Genomic DNA, 14,403 nt, shown 5'->3' with positions numbered 1-14,403 from the left:
GCACTAGACCACCCCCCCTCAGCAGTTGCCTCCAAGGCTGGGCATCAGTTATCGCCCATCCCCTAGCGCCCTTGTGGCCTGTAAACACCAGGTGAGCTGTGGAGAATGTTGCTCACTCACCTCAGTTCCTCAGAGTGAAGGCCGCCTGTGTGCTGTTGTGAAACACGTCAGCGTGCTTTCCCACCGATGTGGATGGACGATACGATGGGTTCCAAGAGCCTGGCGAGATGGCCTTTTAATTATATGCTAATATATTACAATTAGCTCCCCACCGACAATTGACGGAAAACACAGCCCACCATCGGCGGGCTGAGTGGAAGATTGCGACCTGACTTCACGTTGTCGTGAAGTCGGTCCAGCCATATTTTCTGCATACACCACCTATCATGCCCGCCGCCAGTGGATTCAGAAAATTCCGCCCAATATGTACGTATTTTGAGTGGTGTATTTTGTTTGTGTATTTTTGGGGTGCATTTGTGTACTCTTTGGGATGTGTGTATGTGTGTGTGTGCGTGCATGTGTGTATTTTGGGGGAGATTGTGTATTTGTGTATGTATTTTGGTGGGTGTTGTGCATTTTTGGGGCTTGTGTATTTTGGGGGGGTTGTTTATTTTTGGTGGGGGAGGTTGTGTATTTTGGGGGGTTTGTGTATTTTTTGCGGGGGAGGTTGTATATTTTGGGGGGATTGTGTATTTCTGGCAGGGGAGGTTGTGTATTTTTGGGGGGGTTTGTATATTTTTTGTGGGGGAGGTTGTGTATTTTTAGGGGGTTGTGTAGTTTTTGCAGGGGATTGTGTATTTTTGGGGGGTTGGGTATTTTTTGTGGGGGGTAATGAATTTATAGTGGGGGGTTGTGTAGGTTTTGGGGGGGTTGTGTATTTTTAGGGGGAGGTTTCTGTATTTTTTGTGGGGGAAGTTGTGTATTTTTGGGGTGTTTGTGTATGTTTTGTGGGGGAGGTTGTGTATATTGGGGGATTGTGTATTTTTAGGGGGTTGTGTATTTTTTACAGGGTGGTTGTGTATTTTGGGGGGTTGTGTATTTTTTGCAGGGGGGTTTGTGTATTTTTTGCAGGGGGTTGTGTATTTTTGGGGGGGTTGTATTTATTGCGGGGGTTTGTGTATTTTGGGGGTTTGTGTATTTTTTGCAGGGGGTTGTGTATTTTGGGGGGTTGAGTATTATTTGCGGGGATTTGCGTATTTTTTGCAGGGTGGTTTGTGCATTTTTTGCGGGGAGATTGTGTATTTTTTGCGGGGGAGGTTGTGTATTTTTTGTGGGAGAGGTTGTGTATTTTTTGCGGGGGGTTGTGTATTTTTTGCAGGGGGTTGTGTATTTTGGGGAGGTTTGTGTATTTTTTGTGGGGGTTGTATATTTTGGGGGTTTGTGTATTTTGTGGGGGTTGTGTATTTTTTGTGGGGGAGGTTGTTTATTTTTTTGTAGGGGGGTTGTGTATTTTTTGCGGGGGGGTTGTGCATTTTTTACGGGGGAGGTTGTGTATTTTGAGGGGGTAGTGTATTTTTTGCGGGGGAGTTTGTGTATTTTGTGGGGGCTGTGTATTTTTTGCGGGGGAGGTTGTGTATTTTGCAAGGGTTGTTTATTTTGCGGGGGTTGTGTATTTTTTGCTGGGGAGGTTGCGTATTTTGTGGAGGTTGTGTATTTTGCGGGTGTTGTGTATTTTGCGGGGGTTGTGTATTTTGTGGGGGAGGTTGTGCATTTTGCGGGGGTTGTGTATTTTGCAGTGGAGGTTGTGTATTTTGGGGGTTGTGTATTTTGCGGGGGTTGTGTATTTTGCGGGGCTTGTATATTTTTTGCAGGGGGTTGTGTATTTTGGGGTGTTGAGTATTATTCGCGGGGATTTGTGTATTTTCTGTGGGGTGGTTTGTGAATTTTTTGCAGGGGATTGTGTATTTTGGGGGTTTGTGTATTTTTTACGGGACGTTGTGTATTTTTTGCGGGGGTGTAGTGTATTTTGGGGGGTTGTGTATTTTTTATGGGAGGTTGTGTATGTTTTGTGGAGGTGTTGTGTATTTTGGGGGTTTGTGTATTTTGCAAGGGGGTTATGTATTTATTGTGAGGAAGGTTGTGTATTTTTTGTGGGGGAGGTTGTGTATTTTTTATGGGGTGGTTGTGTATTTTGGGGAGTTGTGTATTTTTTGCAGGGGATTTGTGTATTTTTTGCGGGGGGTTGTGTATTTTGGGGGGGTTGTGTATTTTTTGCAGGGGGGTTGCGTATTTATTGCAGAGGGTTGTGTATTTTGGGGGGTTGTGTATTTTTTGCGGGGAGTTGTATATTTTGGGGCGGTTGAGTATTATGTGCGGGGATTTGTGTATTTTTTGCGGGGTGGTTTATGAATTTTTTGTGGGGGGTTGTGAATTTTGGGGGGTTGTGTATTTTTTGTGGGAGGCTTGTGTATTTTTTGCATGGTGGATGTGTATTTTGGGGGGTTGTGTATTTTTTGTGGGAGGTTGTGTAGTTTTTGTGGGGGTGTTGTGTATTTTGGGGGGGTTGTGTAATTTTTGCAGGGGGGTTGTGTACTTTTTGCAGGGGGTTGTGTATTTTGGGGAGGTTTGTGTATTTTTTGTGGGGGTTGTGTATTTTGGGGGTTCATGTGTTTTGTGGGGGTTGTGTATTTTTGGTGGGGGAGGTTGTGAATTTTTTGCAGGGGGTTGTGTATTTTTTGCGTGGAGGTTGTGTATTTTGGGGGGTTGTGTATTTTTTGTGGGGGTGTTGTGCATTTTGGGGCGGTTCTGTATTTTTTGCAGGGGGTTGTGCATTTTTTGCAGGGGGTTGTTTATTTTGAGGGGGTTGTGTATTTTTTGCGGGGGAGGTTGTGTATTTTGCGGGGGTTGTGTATTTTGCGGGGGTTGTGTATTTTTTGCGGGGGTGTTGTGTATTTTGAGGGGGTTGTGTATTTTTTGTGGGGGGTTTGTGTATTTTTTGCATGGAGGTTGTGTATTTTGGGGGGTTGTGTATTTTTTGTGGGGGTGTTGTGCATTTTGGGGGGGTTGTGTATTTTTTGCAGGGGGTTGTGCATTTTTTGCAGGGGGTTGTGCATTTTTTGCAGGGGGTTGTGTATTTTGGGGGTTTGTGTATTTTGCAGAGGTTGTGTATTTTTTGCAGGGGAGGTTGTGTATTTTTTGCAGGGGGTTGTGTATCTTTAGGGGGGTTGTATATTTTTTACAGGGTGGTTGTGTATTTTGGGGGTTGTGTATTTTTTGCAGGGGGGTTGTGTATTTTCGGGGGGTTGTGTATTTATTGCGAGGGTTTGTGTATTTTGGGGGTTTGAGTATTTTTTGCAGGGGTTGTGTATTTTGGGGGGTTGTGTATTTTTTGCAGGTGGGTTGTGTATTTTTTGTGGGGGTGTTGTGTATTTTAGGGGGTTGTGTATTTTTTGCAAGTGGGTTGTGTATTTTTTGTGGGGGTTGTGTATTTTGGGGGTTTGTGTATTTTGCGAGGGGGTTGTGTATTTATTGTGAGGAAGGTTGTGTATTTTTTGCGGGGGGAGGTTGTGTATTTTTATGGGGTGGTTGTGCATTTTGGGGGGTTGTGTATTTTTTGTGGGAGGCTTGTGTATTTTTTGCATGGTAGTTGTGTATTTTGGGGGGTTGTGTATTTTTTGCGGGAGGTTGTGTATTTTTTGTGGGAGTGTTATGTATTTTGGGGGGTTGTGTATTTTTTGCAGGGGGGTTGTGTACTTTTTGCAGGCGGTTGTGTATTTTGGGAAGGTTTGTGTATTTTGTGGGGGTTGTGTATTTTTTGTGGGGGAGGTTGTGAATTTTTTGCAGGGGGTTGTGTATTTTTTGCGGGGGAGGTTGTGTATTTTGAGGGGGTTGTGTATTTTTTGCGGGGGAGGTTGTGTATTTTGCGGGGGCTGTGTATTTTTTGTGGGGAGGTTGTGTATTTTGCGGGGGTTGTTTATTTTGCGGGGGTTGTGTATTTTTTGTGGGGAGGTTGTGTATTTTGTTTGGGTTGTGTATTTTGCGGGGGGTTGTGTATTTTTTGCAGGGGGTTGTGTATTTTTAGGGGGTTTGTGTATTTTTTGCAGGGGAGGTTGTGTATTTTGGGGGTTGTGTATTTTTTGCGGGGGGTTGTGTATTTTTTGCAGGGTGTTGTGTATTTTGGGGGGGTTGTGTATTTTTTGCAGGGGGGGTTGTGTATTTTTTGCAGGGGTTTTTGTATTTTGGGGAGGTTTGTGTATTTTTTGCCGGCGGCTGTGTATTTTGGGGGTTTGTGTATTTTGCGGGGGTTGTGTATTTTTTGCTGGGGGATTGTGTGTTTTTTGCGGGGGAGGTTGTGTATTTTGAGGGGGTTGTGTATTTTTTGCAGGGGGGGTTGTGTATTTTGCTGGTTTGTGTATTTTGCCAGGGTTGTGTATTTTTTGCTGGGGGATTGTGTATTTTTTGCGGGGGAGGTTGTGTATTTTTTGCGTGGGTATTTTTGCGGGGGAGGTTTTGTATTTTTTGCAGGGGGGTTGTGTATTTTTTGCAGGGGGTTGTGTTTTTTTTGCGAGGGAGGTTGTGTATTTTGCAGGGGTTGTGTATTTTGCGGAGGGGGGAGGTTGTGTATTTTTTGCAGGGGGGGGTTGTGTATTTTTTGCAAGGGGTTTTGTATATTGGGGAGGTTTGTGTATTTTTTGCGGGCGGCTGTGTATTTTTTGCTGGGGGATTGTGTATTTTTTGTGGGGGAGGTTGTGTATTTTGAGGGGGTTGTGTATTTTTTGCGGGGGAGGTTGTGTATTTTGCGGGGGTTGTGTATTTTTTGCATGGGAGGTTGTGTATTTTTTGCGGGGGAGGTTATGTACTTTTTGCAGGGGGGTTGTGTATTTTTTGCGGGGGGTTGTGTTTTTTTTGCGGGGGAGGTTGTGTATTTTGCAGGGGTTGTGTATTTTGCGGAGGGGAAGGCTGTGTATTTTGCGGGGCTGGGGGAGGTGCTGCTGGTTGTGGCCCGCGGTCCCCGGTTCCCAGGTGTCGCTGCGGCAGAGACCGGAGACCGGAGACGGGAGACACCGGGTGAGAGAGAAACACAGGCCCGGGCTCGCGGCCGGGGGAAGCGGGATCCGGATCGGGGCTTTGGGGTTTCTCAGCGGCTCCCCCTCTCAGCAGGGCCTCGGGGGAGGTGAAGTCGGTAACCAGGCAACTAGGCCCTGAACTCGGGCTGTAGGTGCAGGCCTCACACCGGCCTGGAGCTTGCACATCCTCCCCCCACCTCAACTCCCCCCCCCCGACCTCAACTCCCCCTCCCCCCCCGCCGAGCTCAACTCCCCCTCCCCCCCTCAACTCCCCCTCACCCCCCCCGACCTCAACTCCCCCTCCCCCCCCGCCGAGCTCAACTCCCCCTCCCCCCCTCAACTCCCCCCTCACCCCCCCCGACCTCAACTCCCCCTCCCCCCCCCGCCGAGCTCAACTCCCCCTCCCCCCCTCAACTCCCCCTCACCCCCCCCGACCTCAACTCCCCCTCCCCCCCCGCCGAGCTCAACTCCCCCTCCCCCCCTCAACTCCCCCTCACCCCCCCCGACCTCAACTCCCCCTCCCCCCCCCGCCGAGCTCAACTCCCCCTCCCCCCCTCAACTCCCCCTCACCCCTCCCCACCTCAACTCCCCCTCCCCCTCCCCACCTCAACTCCCCCTCTCCCCCCCCCGCCGACCTCAACTCCCCCTCCCCCCCCCCGCCGACCTCAACTCCCCCTCCCCCTCCCCACCTCAACTCCCCCTCCCCCTCCCCACCTCAACTCCCCCTCTCCCCCCCCCGCCGACCTCAACTCCCCCTCCCCCCCCCCCGCCGACCTCAACTCCCCCTCCCCCCCCCCGCCGACCTCAACTCCCCCTCCCCCCCCCCGCCGACCTCAACTCCCCCTCACCCCCCACCTCAACTCCCCTCTCCCCCCCCGCCGACCTCAACTCCCCCTCCCCCTCCCCACCTCAACTCCCCCTCCCCCCCCCGCCGACCTCAACTCCCCCTCCCCCCGCCGACCTCAACTCCCCCTCCCCCCCCGACCTCAACTCCCCCTCCCCCCCTCAATTCCCCCTCCCCCCGACTCCCCCCTCAACTCCCCCTCCCCCACTACTCCCCCCACCCTCCTCCCCACCTCAACTCCCTCCCCACCTCAACTCCCCCTCCCCACCTCAACTCCCCCCACCTCAACTCCCCCTCCCCCCACCTCAACTCCCCCCCCACCTCAACTCCCCCTCCCCCCACCTCAACTCCCCCCACCTCAACTCCCCCTCCCCCCACCTCAACTCCCCCCCCACCTCAACTCCCCCTCCCCACCTCAACTCCCCCCACCTCAACTCCCCCTCCCCCCACCTCAACTCCCCCTCCACACCTCAACTCCCCCTCCACACCTCAACTCCCCCTCCACACCTCAACTCCCCCTCCCCACCTCAACTCCCCCTCCCCCACGACTCCCCCCACCCTCCTCCCCACCTCAGCTCCCCCTCCCCCCGAATCCCCCTCCTCCCTCCCCACCTCCTCTCCCCTCAACTCCCCCTTGACTCCCCTCCCCCTCAACTCGACCCCCCCTCTCGACTCCCCTTCACCCCCTCGACTCCCTTTCCCCCCCCTCGACTCTGCTTGCCCCCCTCGACTCCCCTTCCCCCCGAATCCAATTCCCCCCCCCCCGTCCTCTGCCCCCCACCCCCCGTCCTCTGCTCCCCCACTGGCGTCCTCTGCCCCCGTCCCCTGCCCCACACACCCCCAACTCCCCGCCATCTGCCCGCCCGCCTCCTCATCCTCTGATGCTCTGCCCCCCATCCCCCATCCTTTGCCCCCTCTGTCCACTGCCCCCCCACCCCCCGTCCTCTGCCCCCTCACCCCACCCCTCCTCTGCCACCCATCCAGCCTGTCCTCTGCCCCCCCCACACCCCCCCCCCCCACTCTTCTGCCGCTGCGCCCCCCCCCCCCCCCCCCCCCCCCCCCCATGGCCCCATCCTCTGCCCCACCCCCCCGGCATCTGCACCCCCCACCGTGCTGTACCTGTCCTGGGAGTGTTTGATGTGGACAGCGTAGAGGGAGCTTTACTCCGTATCTAACCCCGTGCTTTATCTGTCCTGGGAGTGTTTTGATGGGGACAGCGTAGAGGGAGCTTTACTCTGTATCTAACCCTGTGCTTTACCTGTCCTGGCAGTGTTTGATGGGGGCAGTGTAGAGGGAGCTTTACTTGATGTATCTAACCCCGGGCTGTACCTGTCCTGGGAGTGTTTGTTGGGTCAGTGTAGGGGGACCTTTACTCTGTATCTAACCCTGTGCTGTACCTGACCTGGGAGTGTTTGATGGGGACAGTGTAGAGGGAGCTTTACTGTGTATCTAACCCTGGGTTGTACCTGTCCTGGGAGTGTTTGATGGGGACAGTGTAGAGGGAGCTTTACTCTGTATCTAACCCCATGCTTTACCTGTCCTGGGAGTGTTTTGATGGGAACAGTGTAGAGGGAGCTTTACTCTGTATCTAACTCCGGGCTGGACCTGGCCTGGGAGTGTTTGATGGGGACAGTGTAGAGGGAGCTTTACTCTGTATCTAACTCCGGGCTGTACCTGTCCAGGAAGTGTTTGATGGGGACAGTGTAGAGGGAGATTTACTCTGTATCTAACCCCACTCTGTACCTGTCCTGGGAGTGTTTGATGGTTACAGTATTTGCATCTATTGGACTGTCTTCTGATCCTGGACTCAACCCTCCCACATCTAGAGGGGCACAAAAGGATTTAAATGGAGCTTGCTATTGGGTGGGAGTCCGAAAGTGGAGAGTAGCATAGCAGTTTCTGTCCAATACAGTATGAGGGCTAAAACACGGAGGAAGTGTAAGGATGGATACGTCTGATGACTGGCACCTAGCTCGAGATACGAGCTGTGAGCTGCTGACTTGGGTATGGGGGATGTTCGAGGGTCAGGAAGCAGCTGCAACTTTTAATAAAATGAAGCGTGGGAGCATTTTTTAGTTGCAAGTTTACAGCCTCTGAAACTAGTTTTAATTATAGTCTTACCTTGTGTTCTTACACTAATGTAAGGGACACAGAATTTGGTGTTGCAAAATTTGCATGTTATTGGTTTGACTAAGTAGTAAGAAGCATGTGATTGGAATACGATGTTCCTTTATCTGGCCATATATCAATCCCACCTCTCTCTCCCCCACCACTGAACTGGAACCCTTATCCACGCTTAGTCACCTCCATACTTGATTTCTAACAAACTCCCCACACCGTTTGTCACACTATTCATACCATAAACTTTAAGGCATCTACGTTCCATCCCCTCACAGGCCCCATCACTCAGATCCATGGTAGATTACAGTGGCTCCCTAAGTTCATCGTCTCCACCTGCACCTTATCCCACACTGTTCTTGCAACGTCCTTATTGTCCATTAGGAATTCTTCATTCCTCTCAGCTTGGCCTTCTGTATAATAAGGTCGGGTAAGGCAAAAAAAAGGGATGTTCCTGTCAGACAATGAAAGTTCAATACTTCAGCAAGCCTCGATGAATATAGAAAATGTAGGCATGGAGTTTAAAAGATAATTTGGAAAGCAAAGAGACATCATGAAAAAGCACCGGCAAGTAAAATCAAGGAAATCCAATGATGTTTTATATATACTGGAATGGTTCCAGTGATAAGGGATTTTAGCTACAAGGTTAGCTGGGATGGTTCTCCTTGGAGCATAGGAGACTGAGGGGATAGAGGTGTACAAGATTATGACAGATTTGGATAAGGTAGACAAGTAAAACCTTTTCCCATTAGCTGATGGTACGAGGGCTAGGATTTTCCGGTCCGGTCCTGCCTGCGACAATGCCTGCTGCTGGTGGAACCAAAAAATGCAAAATTTAAAGTTTTGGGCAAGTGATGCAGGGGGAACATGAGGAAGAACGTTTAACATAGCGAGTGGTGATAACCTGGAACTTGCTGACCACAAGGGCGGTGGAAGCAGAAACGCTGAATGATTTCAAACAAAGTAGGATGAACACTTGAAGGAAATAAGCTTTCAGGGATGGGGAGAGAGAACTGGATTGCTCGATGGAAAGCTAGCATAGACTCTAGCGGCTAAGTGGCTCCTGTGCTGAAAATTACTCCATGACTTTAAACAAACAAGAAGATTAAGAAGGGAAGACTAGGGCCAATTAGAGACCAGAAAGGTAACCTGTTGGTGAAGGCAGAAGATGTGGGCATGGTTCTGAATGAATACTTTGCATCTGACTTCACAAAAGAGGATAATGATGCTGAAATCACAGTTAAGGAGGAAGACTGTGCAAAATGCAGAATATACATAGTGAAAGAGCAAAAATTAAGTGATGTGGCATCTTTGAAAGTAGATAATTCACAAGGCTCATCTGAAATGTATCTCAGTATGTTAAGAAATGCAAGGAAAGAAATAGCAGAGGCTCTGACTATCATTTTCCAATCTTCACTGGCTACATGCATGGTCCAGGAGTACTGATAACATTGTACTGTTATTTAAAAAGGGAAGAAAGGATAGACTGTATAATCACTGGCTACACAATCTAAAGTCAGTGGTGGGCAAACTATGGACAAAAGCTCTTAGAGACATTGTAAATCATTTCTTAGGCACGGATTAGTCACGGACAATCAGCGTGGATAACGTAAAGTAATACGGCGTGGTTATTGGGAATGTTCTAACACAGAGTGATACTGGTTATTGGGAATGTTCTAACATAGAGTGATACTGGTTATTGGAGATATTCTAGCACAGAGTGACTCTGTGGTTATTGGAGATATTCTAGCACAAAGCGATACTGTGGTTATTGGAGATATTCTAGTACAGAGTGATACTGTAGTTATTGGAGATATTCTAGCATAGAGTGACTCTGGTTATTGGAGATATTCTAGCACAGAGTGACTCTGTGGTTATTGGAGATATTCTAGTACAGTGTGATACTGTAGTTATTGGAGATATTCTAGCACAGAGTGACTGTGGTTATTGGAGATATTCTAGCACAGTGACTCTGTGGTTATTGGAGATATTCTAGCACAGGGTGACTCTGTGGTTATTGGAGATATTCTAGCACAGAGTGATACTGTAGTTATTGGAGATATTCTAGCACAGTAACACTGTGTGGTCATTGGAGATATTCTAGCACAGAGTAACACTGTGGCCATTGGAAATTTTCTAACACAGAGTGACACTGTGGTCATTGGAGATATTCTAGCACAGTGACACTGTGTGGTCATTGGAGATATTCTAGCACAGTGACACTGTGTGGTCATTGGAGATACTCTAGCACAGAGTGACACTGTCTGGTTATTGGAGATACTCTAGCACAGAGTGACACTGTCTGGTTATTGGAGATACTCTAGCACAGAGTGACACTGGTTATTGGGGATATGCTCGCATAGAGTGACTCTGTGTGGTCATTGGAGATATTCTGGCACAGGGTGACTCTGTGGTCATTGGAGACATTCTAGCACAGAATGACACTGTGTGGTCATTGGAGATATTCTAGCACAGAGTGACACTGTGTGGTCATTGGAGATATTCTAGCACCGAGTGACACTGGGGTTATTGGAGATATTCTAACACAGAGTGACATTGTGGTTATTGGAGAGATTCTAACGCAGAGTGACACTGTCTGGGTATTGGAGATACTCTAGCACAGAGTGACACTATGGTTATTGGAGAGATTCTACCACAGAGTGACATTGTAGTTATTGGAGAGATTCTAGCACAGAGTGACACTGTGTGGTCATTGGAGATATTCTAGCACAGAGTGACACTGTGTGGTCATTGGAGATATTCTAGCACAGAGTGACACTGTGTGGTCATTGGAGATATTCTAGCACAGAGTGACACTGTGTGGTCATTGGAGATATTCTAGCACAGAGTGACACTGTGGTCATTGGAGATATTCTAGCACAGAGTGACACTGGTTATTGGAGATACTCTAGCACGGAGTGACACTGTGGTCATTGGAGATATTCTAGCACAGAGTGACACTGTCTGGGTATTGGAGATGCTCTAGCAGAGAGTAACACTGTGGTTATTGGAGAGATTCTAACACAGTGACATTGTGGTTATTGGAGAGATTCTAACACAGAGTGACACTGATTATTGAGAAGATTTCTAACACAGAGTGACACTGTGGGCTGAATTTTCTCCCCGTCTGTAGGGTTGTGCGGGGGGCAGATGGGAGCGAGCACGAAACTGATCAGCGACCCCGACTTGGCTGTGTGCCCGCCGAACTGAAAATCTAACTGATGCGTGGTGACGTTGGGACGCTTGCCTGACGACACCGCACTTCATTTTACACATCGGCGAGCAGACCCCACCCATGCTCATTGGAGACATTCTAGCACAGAGTGACACTGTGGTCATTGGAGATATTCTAGCATGGAGTGACACTGGTTATTGGTGATATTCTAGCACAGAGTGACACTGTGGTTATTGGAGATATTCTAGCGCAGAGTGACTCTGTAACACAGTTGCCACAACTGTTTTGCAATTTGTACCTAATTTCAAGATGTGTTCTTGAATTCAGTAGTAATAAGTCCACCAAGTCTTAGAGGTTTTTTACAAAACTAAATTAGACACTTATTAATAGAAGAAAAGATGTTAAGCACATACATAGGTCTACAAATTACTATAATAACTCCTAAATCACCTAATTAACCTGACTCCCAGTTACTCCTCTGTTAAGGCAACAGTAAAGCAAAAATAGATTTCAACAGATCCAGGCAAAGCACACAATACCCTGGACAGTGATATTCAAAGCGAGTTTTCTTAGCTTCAGTTCCTGTAGACAGCCACTTGATGCATTGAGGCTGGAGGCTAGTTAGATCTTAGAATGCCTTCTTCCTTACATATAACCGCATCTCCTTTATACATGATTCTCCCTTTTAAATGTAAACTCCATTGTTCCAGTATGTCTTTGCAACTTTACTTCCTCCATAATATAAATCTTTCATAGTATTCATTTGTCAGTAACCTTTGGGAAAAATAAACACACTGTTTGGCTAAGCATCTCTTTGAAATCTAAGGTACTCTAGTTAATCTAAAAATGCAAATTTCCCTCATACCTCACATTCTAATACTTCAGCCATGTGTAAGTATTTAGCATTTCAAACTTAGCTTCCCTTTTGATAACTCAAAAGCTCCAGATTAACTTTCTGCAATTCAATTAAACCCCCACACACAAACACATACACACAGAGAAACTAATCCAAACCCTGCTATTAACCTGCTTTTACAATAAATCACAGTATTATGAAAATTATTACATTTTCATGACACCCCCTCCTTCCTGGAAAACGAAACATCATGATTTAAAAAGGCTTCATTTCCTTAACCCATCTTACATTACCTCCTTTACTTATCTATATACTCACACTATTATATTACCAGATGCATATATTAACATATATATATATGCTTTTGAAAATGCATCTGCAATCAGATTTTCTTGTCCAGCCGCATGTATAATCTATAGATTAAATAGTTGCAGTAATAAACTCCATCTGAATACCCTTGCACTTCTGTCTCGAAATTTGTCCAGAAACTTTAAAGGATTGTGGTTTGTATAAAAAATTGTTCCTGAGGAATTATTTGCAGCGTAAATCTCAAAATGCTGCAAAGCTAATATCAGACAGAGAGTCTTAAAGAAACCTTTTAGACTGTTGAATATCTTCTATATTGTACATTCAACTTCCGTGAAAAATACCCTATCGGTTTCTCAATTCCAGTGGTCATCTTGTAATAGTACGGCCCCAGTGCCTATATCACATGCATCAATGGCCAACTTAAATTGCCTGGCATAATTGGGTACTGACAGAACTGGTGTCTTGGTCAATAGTTTTCAAACTGTCAAATGCCTTCTGACACTCCTGTGTCCATTGAAATTTCTTGTTCTTTTTTAATAGTTCAGTAAATGGAGCAACCACTTGGCTAAAATTTGGTGCAAATTTCCAGTAAAACCCACTCATGCCCAGAAATCTCAAAACTTCTCGTTTTGTTGTAGGCACTAGGAAATCACATCTCTTGGAGCCACCTTACCATGTCCAATGGTATGGCCTAGATATGTAAGTTGTGCTTTTGCAAATTCACTTTTAGCCAAGATCATTACCAATTAGGTCCTTGTAATTGATTAAATAATTCTTCCAGATGCTGTTAATGCTCCTCCCACGTTTTACTCAAAACTATCAAATCGTCAATATAAACAGCACAATTGCTCGATCCTGCAGCTACTTTGTTTGTCAGTCTTTGAAATATTGCAGGTGCGTTTTTCATACCAAATGGCATGACTTTAAATTGACATACTCCATCTGGTGTCACAAAAGCTGATACCTCCTTTGTTCTCTCCCGTAACGGTACTTGCCAATATCCTCTTAGCAAGTCAATCTTCCAACCGTGGTATAGGATATGAATCTGCTTTTGTCACTGCATTCATCTTTTGATAGTCCACGCACAGTCTTTGTGTTCTATCCGGTTTCGGTACCAGTACAAAAGGCAAACTCCAGTTACTGCAACTAGACTCAATGATATAATTTTGAAGCATGAATTCAATTTCTTTCTGTGATAATTTTGCTGCATTTAATCAATAAAGATGTTGCCTTATCAAAGATGAAACTTCTACACACGCATCATCTATAGCTAAATTTAGCTTATTCCCACAAAAAGCTTTGTTTAACTGCAATAGCTTCTCCAAATCACTTTGACATTTGTCTGGAAGGTAACTCAATACTACATTTAAATTTTCAATCACCCGCTAATTATCCAATTTGATTAGAGGAAAATCAATTTCAGAATCCTTAATTTCTACCTCTTGCTCCTTATTTACCACCACTAATACCTCCTTTTGGTCCTCTTCCCTGTTAAAATACTTTTTAAGCCTATTTAAATGACACCCCCCCGCTTCTTTCTTCTATCTGGTGTATTTACTAAGTAATGCACTTCACTCAGCTTCTTTTCAATCCTGTAAGGCCCACTAAACCTTGCCTTTAATAAGTCACCCAGTACTGGTAACAGATCTAGCACTTCTTCCCCAGCAACAAAACTATGAGCTGTAGCTTTCCAGTCTTCCTTCACTTTCATCACTTGTGATATCCTTAAATGTTCCCTAGCTAACTAACGTTCTCTGTTCAATCTTTCTCTGAAGTTTGATACATAATCCAGGAGACCCACCAATTTCTCATGAATCAATTTCAGTGGTCCTCTTATCTCATGATCATAAACTAGTTTGAAAGGACTGAAACCAACTGATGCATTGGGAGCATCCTTAATAACAAATAACAAGAATGGTATTCCCCTATCCCAATCCTGTGGATCGTCCTGACTATACAACCTCATCATAGTTTTTAAAGTTTGATGCCATTTTTCCAAAGCTCCTTGTGATTCAGGATGAAAAGCTGTTGACTTAAATTGTTTTATCCCTAAACAGCTGTGACATGAAATTTGAACCCTGATCTGATTGTATTT

The 14,403-nt window shown here is 46.7% G+C and overlaps 1 protein-coding gene across 4 annotated transcripts in view; it reads left to right on the top strand.

Annotated features, from left to right (window-relative positions):
* Window positions 1-4,918: 4,918 nt before the first annotated feature.
* LOC121289026 (roquin-1-like) overlaps window positions 4,919-14,403 on the top strand; it is a 166,831-nt gene continuing 157,346 nt past the window's right edge. For 3 of the 4 annotated variants that reach the window (XM_041207930.1, XM_041207929.1, XM_041207922.1), the window contains exon 1: window positions 4,919-5,007. The gene's annotated coding sequence lies outside the window, so the exon portion shown is untranslated. Of the gene's footprint in view, window positions 5,008-12,984; window positions 13,008-14,403 lie in introns of those variants that run through there. The other variant, XM_041207926.1, reaches the window with a different exon arrangement.

This window comes from Carcharodon carcharias, chromosome 16 (genome assembly GCF_017639515.1).
Source record: "Carcharodon carcharias isolate sCarCar2 chromosome 16, sCarCar2.pri, whole genome shotgun sequence".
NCBI lineage: Eukaryota > Metazoa > Chordata > Chondrichthyes > Lamniformes > Lamnidae > Carcharodon > Carcharodon carcharias.
Note: the sequence above shows the minus strand (reverse complement) of the source record. Positions and strands in the feature narration are given on the sequence as shown.